We start from the raw sequence: 16,487 nt of genomic DNA, 5'->3' as shown, positions 1-16,487 counted from the left end.
CATACACAAATGTAACTGTACTTTTATTGTCTTATTAATTCTATCAATGATAAATTTAGGAAATAAAAAAAATCATGTACTCCTATGGTATCAAGATGCTCAGTGATCTGTAATCTCTGGCTGTAATTTTGTACTTATGTCTGTGCTTATGTCTGTATTTATGTACTTATGTCTGTGCTTCACTTTTCATTAATTTTGTTGTATAAAATTTTAAATACATAATTTTGTTGTATAAAACTAGTTACACAAGCATATTTTGAGATGACCAAGATCTCATCAGAAAATAAACACCTCCCTGGCCATAAGTCTTCATTTTCATACTTATGTTTAGAGGAGTGTCTAGAAGTGATCTATGTCATCTCACACTTGAGGATAATGCATTATCAAAACCTAAAATATTAAAAATTATATCTTCACCATGATACACATAAAGATTAAACATGTTTGATATTTTTGAGACAGGATCTCTTTATGTCCTGACTGTTCAGGAGCTTATTAAGAAACCAGGATGGGCTCAAACTCACAGAGCTCATCCTACCTCTGTTTCTTGAGCCAACATTCCTGTCTTGGAATTAATTTATGTTCTTGTGTTTGTTTTCTTTTGAGTTGGCCTTACCAAGTTTTATTAAACATACTCATGCATACATAGTATATTAGGTATCATATATGTGTGATCCCATCTTCCTGCTATCCTCTCTCATCCCCTTCCCCTTCTACTAAATTCCCCTTTAAAATGTCTTTTCCTGCTTTCATTTCTTTTTTTTCTTGGTTTGTTTGTGAACTCCCTGCATTTAACTGGTATTGCCAAGATTTGCATGGGTGAACAACATCTATTTTCCAAGAGCTGACTCCAAGAGATGGCTAGGGCTGCATGAGGTCCTCACCCGTTTTTGATGGAATGCAAAGGGACAAAGCCTTGTGAAGCTCTTTTGTAAACATCTGCCACTCTTGTGTGTTCAAGAGTGCAAAACCAGCCATATCATGTCCATAATACAGTAGTTTACAGTACCCTCACATCTGCAGAGCTTTGAATTATTTTCTGCTCTTTTCTAATATATTTATTTATTGTAATGATGTCTATGAACTATTAAATTTTCATAATAATTGTCAGTAAAATTCACTAATTCAAATAAAGCATTGAATACTGACATTTTATTAAATATCAATTTATTACATATCAAATGAATGTGTATATATGTACATATTTATGTACATATATGTACATAGATGTGGGTCACTTTGAAACTGGATATTTACTTGGCTTAATTTTTTACCAATTTTTATGGCAATTGTCCCTTCAATCTGTTAATTTTTCTAGGTATTATAAGTGTAAAGTAAGTTATATAATTCATACACTATGGTACTTTATTTTATAAAAATTAAGATTTCCACTGTGTTTTGTGATTGTGATAATATTGACACTAATTCATTCTGTGTTTTATACTTACTATGTGGACAACAAAAACACAGCACCCATTTCAAAGTGAAGAAGTGCTAGCTTAATTAGAGGCTACAGATATGTGGTTATCGATGGGGAACACATATAAAGTGTGCCAAGTAATATCTTCCCATATATTAAGAGTTTAAAAACTTTTATAGCTCAAAACAAAGTAGACAAAAAAATCAATAAGTAGGTTAGTATATTGGGGAAATCTCTGTGATTGGTTTTCAGATGTTATCTGAAAGTGTTCCTAGCTTCTGGATTGGTGGATGCTAATGGTCTGTAAATAGAACCCTATATGGTTTACAGGGTATGAGGTCAGACACAATGGTCGCCACTGTGAAGTAAACCTCTCAAGGAACTTAGTGGCTTTCCAAATTCTTTCAACGTTTTCAGGTAGCTCAACATGATACAGTGCTGAAGGGTACAGTGTGACTGGATGAAAGTAGAGAAAGCTTCAGAGTTGAACAAATTCAGAGAGTGTTGTTCAGTCTGTAAAATATGTGCGCTGTTCCAAGAGACTAAGCAAAGCACAGAGTCAGTTTAAGATGGGTTTTCTTAGGAGCCGTGTTGTGTCCCAAAATCCTGCCAGTGAAGATAGAAATTGTTGCTTTCTGAAGCTCGTTGGATAAGTAATGCAGATAAATAATTATATTGGCTGAATTTTTTATTTTTACAGATATAGCAAAATTCATATTTGTTTTGTGATATTGTCATAAGAAAACACCACAAACCAGATAGTTTAAAATTGGAGGAATAATTTTCTTATAGGTCAGATGGCCAGAAATCAAAATTAACGTTTATAAATATTTTGTTTTTCTCATTCATCTGTCCTGTCTAAGAGAGGTCTGCTTTGATTGTAAGCAGATGAGTGCTTCTCACATTGAAAGTCCATAACTTCTGATAGTACAAGACCGTCCCTAGGGTCTAGCATCACTCCCATAAGCTGTCTGATGTGATACATTTACCAAGCTGACCTTCAGGTCTCCATAGTCCTGATTCAAGTTTGGACAGGCACGGTTTTTGCCTCCAACCCAGTCTCTTCGCTACCCTGGGTGACCTAACAAAACTTGGATGTCCTTGTCACAGTGGTCCCTCAACCTGTTCTCTTTATCACATATACTTGAGAAAATAGGTATTCTTAGGTTCTTTACTACTTATAAGAAACAGAAATTTTTAACAAAACTTCATAAAAATCTCAAGACTGACTATCTCTCTGAACAACTTGGGAGCCCTCTTTCAAAATGTGATCATTAAGGAAGATAGCGCTCTTACTTCCTAGTCTCTGTGGGATGCTGGGACCCCAATTAATGTGACTACTCTATTTCAAGTTCTTGATTCTCACTGTTTAAAAGCTATAAAACATTTATTAATACAGGAAAAAAATGTTTTCATAGGTTTTTAACAGAAGGTATTATGTACATACACCAAGTTCCTAAGGTCCCTCAGCATCCCGATGTTGCTCCGAGAAGCCCTTCAGGCATTTGTTTCAGAGGTTTTTTTGTTTTGTTTTGTTTTGATTTTTGTTTTTTTCACTCTAATATTGCCTTTCTGTCAAAGTCTTTTCTCTGCCTACTTCATTTCATCGTTCTGGCATCTTCCTACTTTGTTTGGCTCAGTATGCAGACCCCTTTCCTTATGAAGACAATAGCTATTGCTTTTATGGCCCTTTATAAATCCAAGAGAACAATACTAAGAACATCCTCGTTAATTATATCTTCAGTGATTCTATTTCCAATTGAGGTTATATGCTGAGTTTCGGATTGACATTGTTTGACGATGACTATAATCTACTCCACATTGATTAGCTGATGCTTCCCATAGATCCTTCATTGCTCTCCCCATCTCCTTCAATACCTGAACTGGTTCAGATGCTTATCATCAACACAATCCAATTGGCCAGGAGAGTCTGTGAAATAGACAGAAGTATGACCATGGCAGGCTGCCTTTTCCATATTGTAAGTCTGGTATTTCAAATGAATAAAAATTCATATAGTAAATATTTTGATGGGAGCCATCCAAAGATGCCATTGCAGGTTGCCAGCATCTCCAATCTCAAAAGATGAAGTCAAAGATAACCAAGGAGAAAATTCAGGAAAGCTTCTACCTTCTCCATTTACAAAAAAACAAACAAGCTCTCTCCAGCAGCCGAGCAAGATGCCCAAAGGGAAGAAGGCCAAGGGGAAGAAGGTGGCCCAGGCCCCCGCCGTCGTCAAGAAGCAGGAGGCCAAGAAGGTGGTCAACCCTCTGTTCGAAAAGAGGCCCAAGAACTTCGGCATTGGACAGGACATCCAGCCCAAAAGAGATTTAACGCGCTTCGTCAAATGGCCCCGCTACATCAGGCTGCAGCGGCAAAGAGCCATCCTCTATAAGCGGCTCAAAGTCCCTCCTGCCATTAACCAGTTCACTCAGGCTCCGGACAGGACAGACAGCTACTCAGATGCTTAAGCTTGCCCACAAGTACAGGCCAGAGACAACGCAAGAGAAGAAGCAAAGGCTACTGGCCCTTGCTGAGAAGAAAGCTACTGGCAAAGGCGACGTCCCAACTAAGAGACCGCCTGTCCTCTGAGCAGGAGTCAATACAGTCACCACCTTGGTGGAGAACAAGAAAGCTCAGCTGGTGATGATTGCCCATGACGTAGACCCCATTGAGCTGGTGGTTTTCCGACCTGCTCTGTGTCGAAAGATGGGGGTGCCCATCAAGGGAAAGGCCAGGCTGGGGCACCTGGTCCACAAGAAGACATGCACCACTGTTGCCTTCACACAGGTTAACTCAGAAGACAAGGGTGCTCTGGCTAAGCTGCTATAATGACAGATATGACGAGATCCGTCGCCACTGGGGAGGCAACGTCCTGGGTCCTAAGTCTGTGGCTCGCATTGCCAAGCTGGAAAAAGCAAAGGCTAAAGAACTCGCCACTAAATTGGGTTAAATGTACACTAAATATTCTGTACTTAATATAATTACAAAATTAAAAAAAAACAAACAAACAAAACCAAAAAACAAAACAAAAAATGAGACATAAACTTACAACATCTTGACATCACACTAATCTGTGACATCAGTTAAATATGGCTTTGATATCAATGCACATAAATAAGCTTTACTGTTATTTATCTGCCATGTGCTTTCTTCTTCTATATTTCATTGTCTTTGGAAAATTTAAGCTCTTTCCTTTGTACCATCACTTCTCTAGATTCCTCCCCAGGTTTGGGAAATGCCCTATTAGCTGGAATTCATTCTTTGGGTGTCTCCCAAATACATATGAAGTGTCTTAATAAACTTTATTTTCCATGGTATTATTTTGAGAATATTTTACTGTTTATTTATGGGTGTGTGAGTAAATCCATGTGTGTACATATTTGTGAGGGTGTCAGTGGGTGCGGGAATAGGGTGCTGAATCCTCTGGAACTGGAGTTAAATGCACTTGTAAGCTGCATATCATGGATGTGGGAACCAAATTCAGGTGCTCTGAAAGAGCTACAAGTGTTGCTAATGACCAAGCTACCTTTCCAGCCCTTGTTTCCCATTTTAGTCTGTCATGAATAAGGCATCTCTTCCAGCTATATAACATTGAGGAACTAAATTAAAAAGTCATAAAATATAATTGTTTGAAATAAACCATAGATAATAGCAAGACACTGCATAAAATTGGCATCCAATATACCTTTATTTACAAAGACAGAGAGCTAGGTAGATCTCGCCTGAAAATGCCAGTTTGTAGACCTAGTCCTAAAATGAGGGCCAGTATCCCCTTTCTCTCTGAGCTGAGAAAATAGGGTACAGGAAATAGGATTTGATGATTTATCCATTAGGGACTTGACTTGACTTTCAAGGTATTATTCTCAAAGGCGCTGTTCTCCCTCCTCTGATATACACACTGATTATAGAATTTCAGCAATCATCCTCAGTCTAGCATAGTTAGAACAGCAGAATTAAGTATTGTGTCAAACAAAATTTTACTTATTTCCAGTGTCCATGCCTTCTTTTCACAGGAAAGAGCATAGGAAACACATTTTATTTCAAACAGACATTTTTTTTCCTGTGTGCTCTCCCTTGTGTGTGTATGTGTGCATGTGTGCAGGCACACACCACACATGTAGCATATCTATATACATGTGCATGTGTGTGAGATGTTCTCTCATGGTTACAGGTTTTGACGGCGTTATTCCTTTCTAAATGAAAGTTTAATGTAGGTTCTTTTCAATGATTAAAATAATTCACTGTCTTGTACTATAAACTTTAAGAAAGATCTCTAAATACTTTTATTATATCATAAAATATCACATTTCTAAGGCTCCTAAAGTGTCAAATGTAAGGTTTGAAAATGTGTAAGAAGATAAACATGCTTTTTTCTAACACAAAGAGCTATAATCAAAATATTTTAGTTTTAACACTTTAACCAATATAAATCTATCTGAATAAGCCACGGTTCAATCTTTAATCAAGCATTTTGCTCATGACAGAATTGTTCAGATTTCTTAGTAATTATCTCAACTACTTAAAAGCTTATAAGTAATTATTTTATAACCAATACATGAAAAGAATCTAATTTCCCCAAACAAACCATATGTATTTTTCTGAAGTACATTTATGCTTATTTGTAAGATAACTGAATATTTTAATTAATTACAAGAATAGAGAAATTAGTTAATTGTTTTTCTTGCTTTATATGATTATTACAAATAATTTAGTGTTTGACACACACAGTTTTATCTTCACTCATTTTAATCTTCACATAGAGATGGCCTTTTATGTCCATGTTCTTTTAATCTATATACATCCCAGATTGCTGATTTTCTACCCAAATTTACCATCCATCTATTCAGTGACAATTTTTAATGCACACGAGTGATATGCAACACTCCTGGGCCTGAGCCTCGGTGGAAGCATGCATCTTTTCCCTTTCTAACTCTGTATCTCACAGTGGGAGTAAGGCAGCTTCCGAAGCAAGTCACAGCCATGATCAGAGCACTGCTGTCCAGGAGCTCGTGGTGTTCCTGCAGACCCACAGAGTCAGCATCATCTCAGAATCCATCAGTCATTGCTGCTGTTTCTGTTGTTGTTGTTGCTGCTGCTGCTGCTGCTGCTGCTGCTGCTGCTGCTGCTGCTGCTGCTGCTGCTGCAAATGCTTAGGCTGTATACAAGACATACAATGTGGGATAAACTCTACAACAGCATGTTTACACCAGTTTGACAAATAGTTTGATGTTACACTGCAGCACCCTAGATAGTGGTAAGGCGGGCAGGCTATAGGATGTTGAGGAACTAAGTTAGTGATCAATATTAGGACGAAAAGAGTCAAGGAAAGAAAGACAGGGGAGAAAGGAGGGAAAAAGAGAACAAAGGAGTGAGGGAGGCATGGAGTGTTGAAGAAAAAGAAAGGAAAGGAAAAAGGGAAGGAAAAAGAAAAGAAGAAACTTGTGGTGGTGCTGCTGCTTTTGTTATTGTTGTTGTTTCCATTTTTTTGTTTTTGTTTTCCAGGTAGTAAATTTTCATCTTATAATCTTAAATTATGAGTATATATATATATATATTTCTCTTCTTGCTTACAGGGTGGTCCGGGATAATCTTTTCGAACAGGCTGTCCTTCAAAATCAAGAAAGGACAATAGCATCACCAGTTTTGTGGGTGCCAGGCATATTCTGACTGGATTGACTTTGTTTATCTTAGAACCGTTTCCTAGCTCTTTCCTGGTCAGCTGTGCTGTCTTGTCAGACCTGGCCATTTTGACCCTGACTTTCCTTTATACAGTAACACCTGTTTTCACTATAACAATCAGACACAGCACGGCTGCTTGATGAGTAGTATCTACCAGTTGAGTTCAGAGACCCATAAGAGTATTTGACAGATAAAGAGGCAGATGCTCACAGCCAACCATTGGACTGAGTGTGGGGGTCCCTGATGGAGGAGTTGGAGAAGGGACTGAAGGAACTGATGGGGTTCGCAGCCCCATGGGAGGAGCAACAGAGTCAACAGCCAGACCTCCCGGAGCTCCTGGGAACTGGACCACCAACCAAAGAGTACACATGAAGGGACCCATGTCTGAAGCCACATATGTGGCAGAGGATGGCCTTGTTGGACATCAATGGGAGGATAGATCTTTAGGCCTGAGGCTGTTCAATGCCCCAGTGTAGGGGAATGCAAAGGTGGGAAGGCAGGAGTTGGGGGGGGGGAGTGGAAGGAGCACCCTCATAGAGGCAGGGGGTGGGGGGAAGGAATAGGAGGTTTCAGGAGGGGAGACCTGGAAAGGGGATAACATTATAAGTATAAATAAAGAAAATAACAAATTTTTAAAAAAGCATTTAAAAAAAAAGAGCAAATTAGGCAGTGCTTGAGAGCAGCACTTACGTACAGGAAGGAGTACAAGATGAAGTCCTGTGCTGCTGATTCCTGCAATAAACCTGTCACTGAGGCTGAGTAGCTACTCACTGAGAACTTGCTTGTGTAAGAAAGAGTTTACAATGGTAAAGGGGGCTGTGGTTAGGACCCATCACAGTAACTTCTGAGTTTTTGGTTTTGTTGTGGTTGTTTTGTGTTTTGGGTTTTTTTTTTGTTGTTTTTCAGATAAATGTAATAAAAGAGAGAACCTGATAAAGGTGCCAGCTTGTCATCTCTTAATGCTAAGGTGCAAAGGGGAGAGACTGAAAGGTAAAGAGTATTTTAATGAAACAAGAAAATGTAGAACTCCTGAGAAGCATCCAATAATTTGGGAAAAGAACCCAAAATATAAGTTTAAAAAAAAATCTTTTGAGTCTGGACTTTAATAGAAAACAAGGGAAAATCTACTAGGCTGTTGAGGTTTGGGCTGTGGCTATGTATAGTAATGCTAAATCCTGTACCCCAAACTGTCTAGGCCTACAGATGAATTCTCACATTTACAGACTTTTGTTGTGTAAGCCTTGTTTCTTGATTTAAAACCATTGGTTTAAAAAAAATGGCTACAGCCAATTCCTGAAGGGATTAGAGGTAGGTGGGTTTGGCATTACCTGGTTGGGGGCAGGGAAGAGAGACCAGAAGGAGAAGGGGAATGAGAAGAGATGAGGAAGCTCCCCTCCAGCCACCATTAGGGGAGCTGGACCAGGAGCACATGGCCAGGAGAAACAGTGAGTATCTGGGGTACACCGCTGGGGAGGCCAGCAGGTAGAAAAGCAGATTAGGGGTCCCCCCCCCAGTAATTTTCAAAGCCAAATAAAATAACCATAGTCTGTGTCCCATTTACTTGTAAACTAGTCCGTTTGAGCTTAAATTGTTTGTACTACATTTTGGGGCACGTGATGTCAAGCACAGAACCAGGCTAATCTGAGACAAGTTACAGGACAGAGAAACCAACCCTCCTCCAAAACCCAGCTACCTCTGGGCACCTTTGAAGCTACCTCTGCTCGGGACCAGCTGGACTACTGCTCTGGGAAGGCTTTGCACTCCTGCAGCTGCAAGGTCTTTCTCCTAAGAGCCGTATGATGCTCTGGAAAGCCAAGCCAGCACTATGTTTGTCTGAAAGCACAGCGCATGCTGAAGCCCATGGGAAAAATGGCAGCCTAGTGAGAGGTGCTGGCTCAACCAAACATGGCAGGGGACACGGGCCAGAGACAACTGGTGGATGTCTGGAGATAAGAGCCTAAAGCTTCACAAAAGCACATAGGTTGGAGAGGCCTGACCAGGGCTGGCAAATGGTCAAGCCAGAAGCCCTGAGCTAGCTAAATACCTGGGCCGGAGCTAACGCAGCACAAAGTACAAACTAAAGAGTACCAAGAATCTAAACTGATAAGGTATTGATATATTGATAAGGTTTATAGAACAATAAAAGCAATCAAAGGGAAGCTAAATATAATCGTAGAGAGAATATTTAATTTAAATCTAAGAAAATAAAATCCTTAGGGAGAAGTTTTGAAATTACAAAGAAAACTGTTTTCTATATTTGGGATAGAGGGCAGCACAATGACACACTGAATCTGGATTCAATATGATATTACTCTGCTTATCAACATACAAATGACTGCTTTTTGTTTTTGTTTTTGTTTTTTTCAGTTGTTACAGTTTGGTATGTCCTCTTTGGGAGAGATCAAAATAAAACAGATTTGGAGAAAGAGGAGACTGAGAAGTTATATGCTAGATTAGAGACCATAAATCAGAGGTTGAAAGCATCTTTAAATCAAAAATTGGAAACCCTCAGAGGAATCCAATCTGGAACTTACAATAACATCAAATATGTAGTTCCAGACAGGGAGATTCCACAAGGGCTTGAGAAATTAGAATGGCATCCCATAGAGACATAATATATTAAATTAAGAATAGAGAAACCCTGTCTCAGATAACCAAAAAAAAAAAAAAAAAAAAAAAAAAAAAAAAAAAAAAAAACAGATTCTGCTTACTGATATTAACTTAAAGCAATGACAAACAATAGATTGTATGTCTCATTTTATAGTGCTTAGAGAATTGAAATACGTACACATGTTGATAGGTCGCACAACTGATACATGTTTGGAACTCCAATGGACTTCTACCTTCAGTTCTAAGGGGAATGATTCTGAGTTGCCATTTATTAGAAATGGTGGCTATCTTGGAGATGCCTTTCCAGATTAAAACCGATGATGCTCAGACAATACGTCCATTAAAACACAGCAATTGTATGGACATTAAGCATTAAGCCTGTTCTTATATATAGTTTACAGGCCTACAGGTCAAGGCATTCTAGAGACCTATCAGGAGTTTGAGAGAGATCTCATAGAGCAGAAGAGGGATGTGATTTCTCCCAAAGATCGTTTCAAATGTGCTTTGTTGACTTTCAGTTTTGTAAAACTCAAAGAGACAAATAACACAACTGCTAAGATGACGCTCGATTTCAGAAAGGACTGCTGAATTAGACCAGCCTATAGAAGTCCTGATTCGAAAATGAAAGGAAGGCAATGTTATGTTGGGATGGAAATTTTACATTTGATACAACAGGAAAAGAAAAGCTAGACTGGAATAAGCTTAAATTGGTGGTTGGTATTATACAAGGCAACAAGATTTGGTCCTTAACATTGGTCCAATACAAGCAACTGTGGTAGTCAGGGAATATTCAGCACATGGACTGAATATTGGAATTGTGATTTTTTTTTTTTTTTTGTTTTCAATAAGCAACGAAAAAGCCTGTCAGGGTACGGTGTGGTGTGAATGAACCCTCCTCTTTAATGATATGAAACCCAAAACCCTATCAGTATAATGCTATCTATCCTTCTTTGACACACTAGCTGCACAGGCTTAAGCTTTTTGAGGGAAATCAGTCCATGATGGAGTAGACCAAAGGGAGCAGTAGGGACACTGTTACTATAGGCTGAGGTTTCCATAGTTATCAGAGATGAGAAGACAATAGAGAGGACAAGCATTACTGAGGAAGTAATTGTTGTCCAGGTTACTGCGATGCAAATGCCTGTGCTTACCTGAGAGTTAAGGGCTTATGCAGAGAGGACTAGAACACTGTGAGTGGGTCTTAGTGACTTTGCTGAGTCATGTTAACTCTTTTTCTTTTTTTTTTTTTTTTGGAGGTAGGAGAGACTTCAGCAGAACTGGATAATGTAGACCAGCCTGGAAATTGAATTCATCTGATGCTAAAGCTTCTGGAAGACAGGCGAGAAGGAGTGAGCTGCGTCTGTGTAGTAGTAGACAAGAGTTATTTTCCAGGCCACACAAAGGCAAGACAAGATTATGCTGAACAGGATTTCCCATGGAAAAATAACAACAGAAAGACAAATGTTATGCTACTAAGTTTTTAGAAGGCTTTACACCATAAGCAGCAGCTTATAAAAAAAAAAAGTCTGAGTCATAGATTAATATAGGTGATAATAAATTAAACTTGACATAGAGGTGGGTTATTATCTTCCCAGAGTATACAGTATTTGACCTTCCTTTTTAAAAATGAATATTGGTGGTAAAAAGTGTTAACCAACCCAGAGCCGTTTAGAAAGATGATGTAGCTAAAGGAAAGGCAAGGGCTGTGGGGCTTGTCCAGAGATCATCAGAACCGGTCCCACTAGCTAGAGTGCAGCATTAAGCCAGGCTGAGACCACAAAACAGTCCTATCAGTGGTGAAAAAATATACAACAACAGCAATACCACGAGATGAGGTGGCCAAGTGGCTTGCTAAAAAACATTTATGTTTGATGGAAGGCAAATAAGGTTTATGTCTCTTCTAGCCAACTCTTTTTACTGAACAATTAAGAGATGTAATGAGATCTTTTGTACTTTATCACACACTGCTAATATTTTTGAGTGTCCAATTAGCTATTCAGGGCTGTGCTTTTCTTGGGAGTGCTGTCAGTGGACCTTCAGAGACCCTGATCACACTGTTACATAATAGTGAAACCTCTGAGTGTGGTATAGATTTGTAAAGCAGCAGACAGCAGTAACATCAATAGATATAGTCATGAATGAGAAACAGTGATTTAAAAGGGTATAAGGTTGTGGGATGAATATGTGTGTGTGTGTGTGTGTGTGTGTGTGTGTGTGTGTGTGTGTACTGTATTTTTATTCATTCTTTGTTAGCCATATTTGTTCACATTTAATCGATTTACCCAATATAGTATTTGGAGCAACCTTGTACATTGGTAAGATGATTTTTCTATTTTATGCATCTACCAGCAAACTGTAAGCCCATGTCCTAGATAAAAGACAGAAGTATTTTGACAAGCAGCTGGTAATTCTATGATTGATTTCAAGCATGATTAGCACCAATAGAGTTGCTATTTTAGGGTTTCTATGAAAGTACATGTGATTATCAGACCATTCTGAGAGTCAGGGACTCTCCGTGCAGTGATTGCTCCTTGGGAACAGACATAGCTATTTCCTTTTAATTTTTTCATCTTGCATAGATAGTAACCAACCTAAGGGGCAATATTCAGTTTTTGCATCTGGTTAATCACAGTCTGTATAAGGATTATGAACAAATTATACTTATTTTTCTTAAACTGATCTAAACAATCTTCTGATAAGATATAAAAATGTTTATATTCTTATGATCAAAGCCTGATGGTTTTCTATAGTGTGCAGGTGATATGTCTGTATGTGCACACACACACACACACACACATCTGAGTTTGTATCTTACAAGTTAATTATACGTTTCTCCAATTCAATTCATCATATGTTCTTTCTGTTTTATCATTGTCTTAATCTGTGGAAATAGAACACAAGTCAGATAAATGGGGGAAAGAAAACATAAAAATCATAATGGAGTTGGTTGTGGTTTCCACCTGTGACCTGAGACCTCAGAAAATGAAAAAATGAAAAATGAAATTAAAAAAAATAAAAATCTAGCACTACAAAGCAAAATTGTAGCTGAGAAAGCACATGAGAAAGACATATTTCAAACACAGAGGCTGCTAGATAATTAAAATTGGTAGAAATTTGAAAGTCCTAGAAACAGTTTGCATTTATCTCTTCACAAACAAACTGAGTCTTCTCAGATAGCACTGCTGGTAACACTTAATAGCATGTTTAACCAGTTTTTCTCTAAACAATTAAAATTACAAACTAGATATATGAAGGCCTGGTAATACTACAAATTGAGAAACACATGGATAAACCAAGGCAGTACAAAAAAACAAAAAAACAAAAAAACAACCAAACAAAAAGGGTTAGAAAACCAATAAGAATACAGACAATATGTAAATTAAATGTTGTCTTGCTGCATATTTTGTTTGTTATGTATCCTTCCCAACTCCTGTTTCTTCTTAGAAGAGCGGTCCTTTCTCCTTGTTTTATCTTTCTCATAATTCTTTTCCATTTGTGTATTTGTCTTCCAACTTATGCATTCAGGATAATTAAGCATTCATCGTAAGATATATTATAACTTTGAGGCATTTTCCTAAAATAATCAATCCCAAAAAGTGACTTTTGTTTGTATTGAGAATTACCAAGAATTAATGATAATATTTAACAAGTACTCTATAGACAAAAAATTATTATTACGAACTACGTATGTTTGACCAGAAAAAAATTGCTACCTGCTGATTATCACTACAATTTTAGGACATTAAACTCAGGATTAGAATTATTTTCAGAACTTAGTTCTACATATTAAAATAAGGTTTTTAATCTAAAATTTTCTTTATCGCTATATGCAGTTGATGTTATTTAAAATTCATAATCTAACGCAGTCCTCTGCTGCAGTGGTGAAGATTTTATTCATGCATGACCCGAATCCCCGTTACCCACTCACCCCAATCAAGGGGTTAATTGTTTGGAGAGATGGGTATAAGACATGAGCAAAGGTTGAAAAACTTTGGAAGTTCATATTGCAAGTATAGCACAGTAAGAGAAATCCGAGCTCCGTCCGTCAACCTCAAGCAATGTGCACATTTCAACAGCCTAGCTAACTCCTGCTCTTGAGTAAGGCTAATACACAGATAATATGAAGCATTTTCAGACTGTGAAAGCACCTTTAAGCCCTTTCCTCTCATGTCAAACCCACATTAAATATGTCACTTCTCATTTTAGGCCAATCACGGTGCATATAGAATGTTAAATTACTTAGCCATAAGGGTCAGCCTCCATGCAGCGATAGAGTAATGAAGGAATAGGATTCAAAGATTATTGTTCTTGCTGTTGAAGTGCACTGAGGAGACATAGTAACCATTTAATTTCCTATCAGGCTACATATACCAAATGTATCAAATGATAATTGTGTGATTGGAATAGTTTCTATGGAAACTCTGAAATCATTGGCATTGCTTACATGTGATAAGTAAAGTAGCATGTTAAAGAAATAGCCTTCTTTGAAATGTATATCTTCTCTCAAAAATATTCTTTCATTATTATTGATTCTTTGAGAATTCTGTACAACATTTTTTGATCATCTTTACTCAGAGTCTTCTTTACATACCGAATTTTGTATCTTTTTTTTTCCAGTACATTATTTGCACGATTGTTTTGTCATCCATATATTCTTGGAAAACATTTGAAAAGAAAGACATAGTTTTGAACTCACAGCAAATCCATGGAAGCTTGCTTTCATTTATGGAAAAACAGAACAATTCCTTCTTATAATGAGTTATTTTTATATAAGTTTGGCAGCGTAATTATTAAAGTAGAAAAAAAAGATACAAGAACACGACCAATAATTAATGAATTTCTTTTATACATCAAGCTCTTCAAATATGCTGTCAGTGCCAACCAAGGGCTCCAAAAAGCTGAGATGTTCACTTTCTTAATGATGAAACGGAAAAAAATCATAAGAATTACTGTATTTTATTATATTTCAGATTAATAATGACACACATTGTACGGTACACAGCTACTCGACTCCAAGACAAACAGAAAATGCTGCCAAATACAACAGGAAGACTGATTAAAAATATTAGCCTGGTAAGGAGGGCGGTGGGGAAAAGTGGTTCCTAGAATGATTTCTGGTTAGAAAAGCACCAGCTTCGGGCAAAACACCTGGACGGTTGCAGCTCTTTCCTGGTCTCTGACTCCAAACTCCACATTCCCTCCCCTGCACCTCACAAACTCAAATATCTTCACAAAACAAAACACATTTTCTCCTTCTTCTTTATTTCTGATGGTATTGCTGAGTCTTTGTAACCTTCATGAGAAGAAATCAAAGTGCATGGCACTGTATTAATCAGAAAAATGGATTGTGCCTGCCTCTTCCTGTCAATCACTTGATAAGGAAAAACAAATAGCAGAGATTAAATCACAGGCTGCTAGCAGGCTTTGTACTTGGAATAAATACATTTCAGCTTTCACAAAAAGTCCATTATGCACTGTTGGCTTTGATTAGCAGGGGGCATTTCGTAAAGCATGGCAGAGAGCTACAGCCAGTTGAAGAGGGAAGAAACTGCAAGTGTTTTCTTACTATTTAGTTAAACAGATGATTCACCCCAGTTAAAGGAAACAGCAAAGACTGTGACAATTACAAATGTCCTTGGAAAAGGGATGAATTTATCTGCCTGTAGAGGAGACGTCGCTTGAAAAGGCAGCGTCTGCGGCAAACAGAACACCAGCCGAGCGTGACTATAAAGAACAATCCATATTTGCTCTCACACTGGAGAGACCCACAATTGCAACCTGATTATAACCTCACCTGGGAAATCTGAAATCACCACCTGTTTTCTTTGGATGCTTGTGTGACACACTCCAGTGGCTTTCTACAGAATTTAGAGCCTTCTTTTACTCCAGTGGATACTCTTGGAGCTTTGCTCAATTCAATTTATTCTCATTAGGCAACAGATTCGCCAGAATTGTTTTAGCTGTTCAGTTCATGGTGCTTTCATATTCCCATTTTTTCTCTAGCTGTAGACTATGTCCATGGCATCCTTTCATGCAGGGGATCCACACGTTTGCAGTTTATTAAGAGAGGAAAACTGTCGAACATAGCAACAGTTATTTACTATATGTAGTCAGTTGTATTAAGAACACTGAGAGACAGAGCCACCGAAGGATAAGCAGTCATCATCAAAAAACCGTGATGTCTTTTTGATCAGCTCTTCTCTCTTCAATTCCAATTCCGTCACTAGAATCCCTATTCTTTCTTTCTGTTTGACTATTGTAAAAAACATAACAAGTTTTGAAATGAATGATACTGGTGGACAAACCATACAAAGTAGGTTTATGATTCTTATCATACTTATTATAATCTCTATAATCTTTAGTATTTGATCTCTGGGAATTATATTTATCCATACATGCTGCCTAAGAATTATAATGTGAACTGCAGTGCTGTCTTCTGTGAGACATAAGATCTACCAGACATTCCTCACTGCGATTGTCTGACCAAATAACCAAAATGAATAAATGAACAAACAAGACCTCAGCAACTCCCAAGTACAATGCAAAGTCGGCTAAGTGTTTGGAAGGTGGTTCAGCAGTTTGCAACATTAATAGTTATACCGAATAGGTTGGCTCTGCTTTTAACAAGCCTGTGTACATTCACCAACTTGCTGTTTCAATTAAAGTGCTTTATAAAATTAATTTTAATGTGATGCTTGAACTGTATAACTATAAAAACAGAGACAACAGTAGCAATATCCTAAAAGTGTAACTTTTGATCCAGCGTATGCAAAGTCG

This window comes from Mus musculus, chromosome 14 (assembly GCF_000001635.26).
Source record: "Mus musculus strain C57BL/6J chromosome 14, GRCm38.p6 C57BL/6J".
Taxonomy (NCBI): domain Eukaryota; kingdom Metazoa; phylum Chordata; class Mammalia; order Rodentia; family Muridae; genus Mus; species Mus musculus.
Note: the sequence above shows the minus strand (reverse complement) of the source record.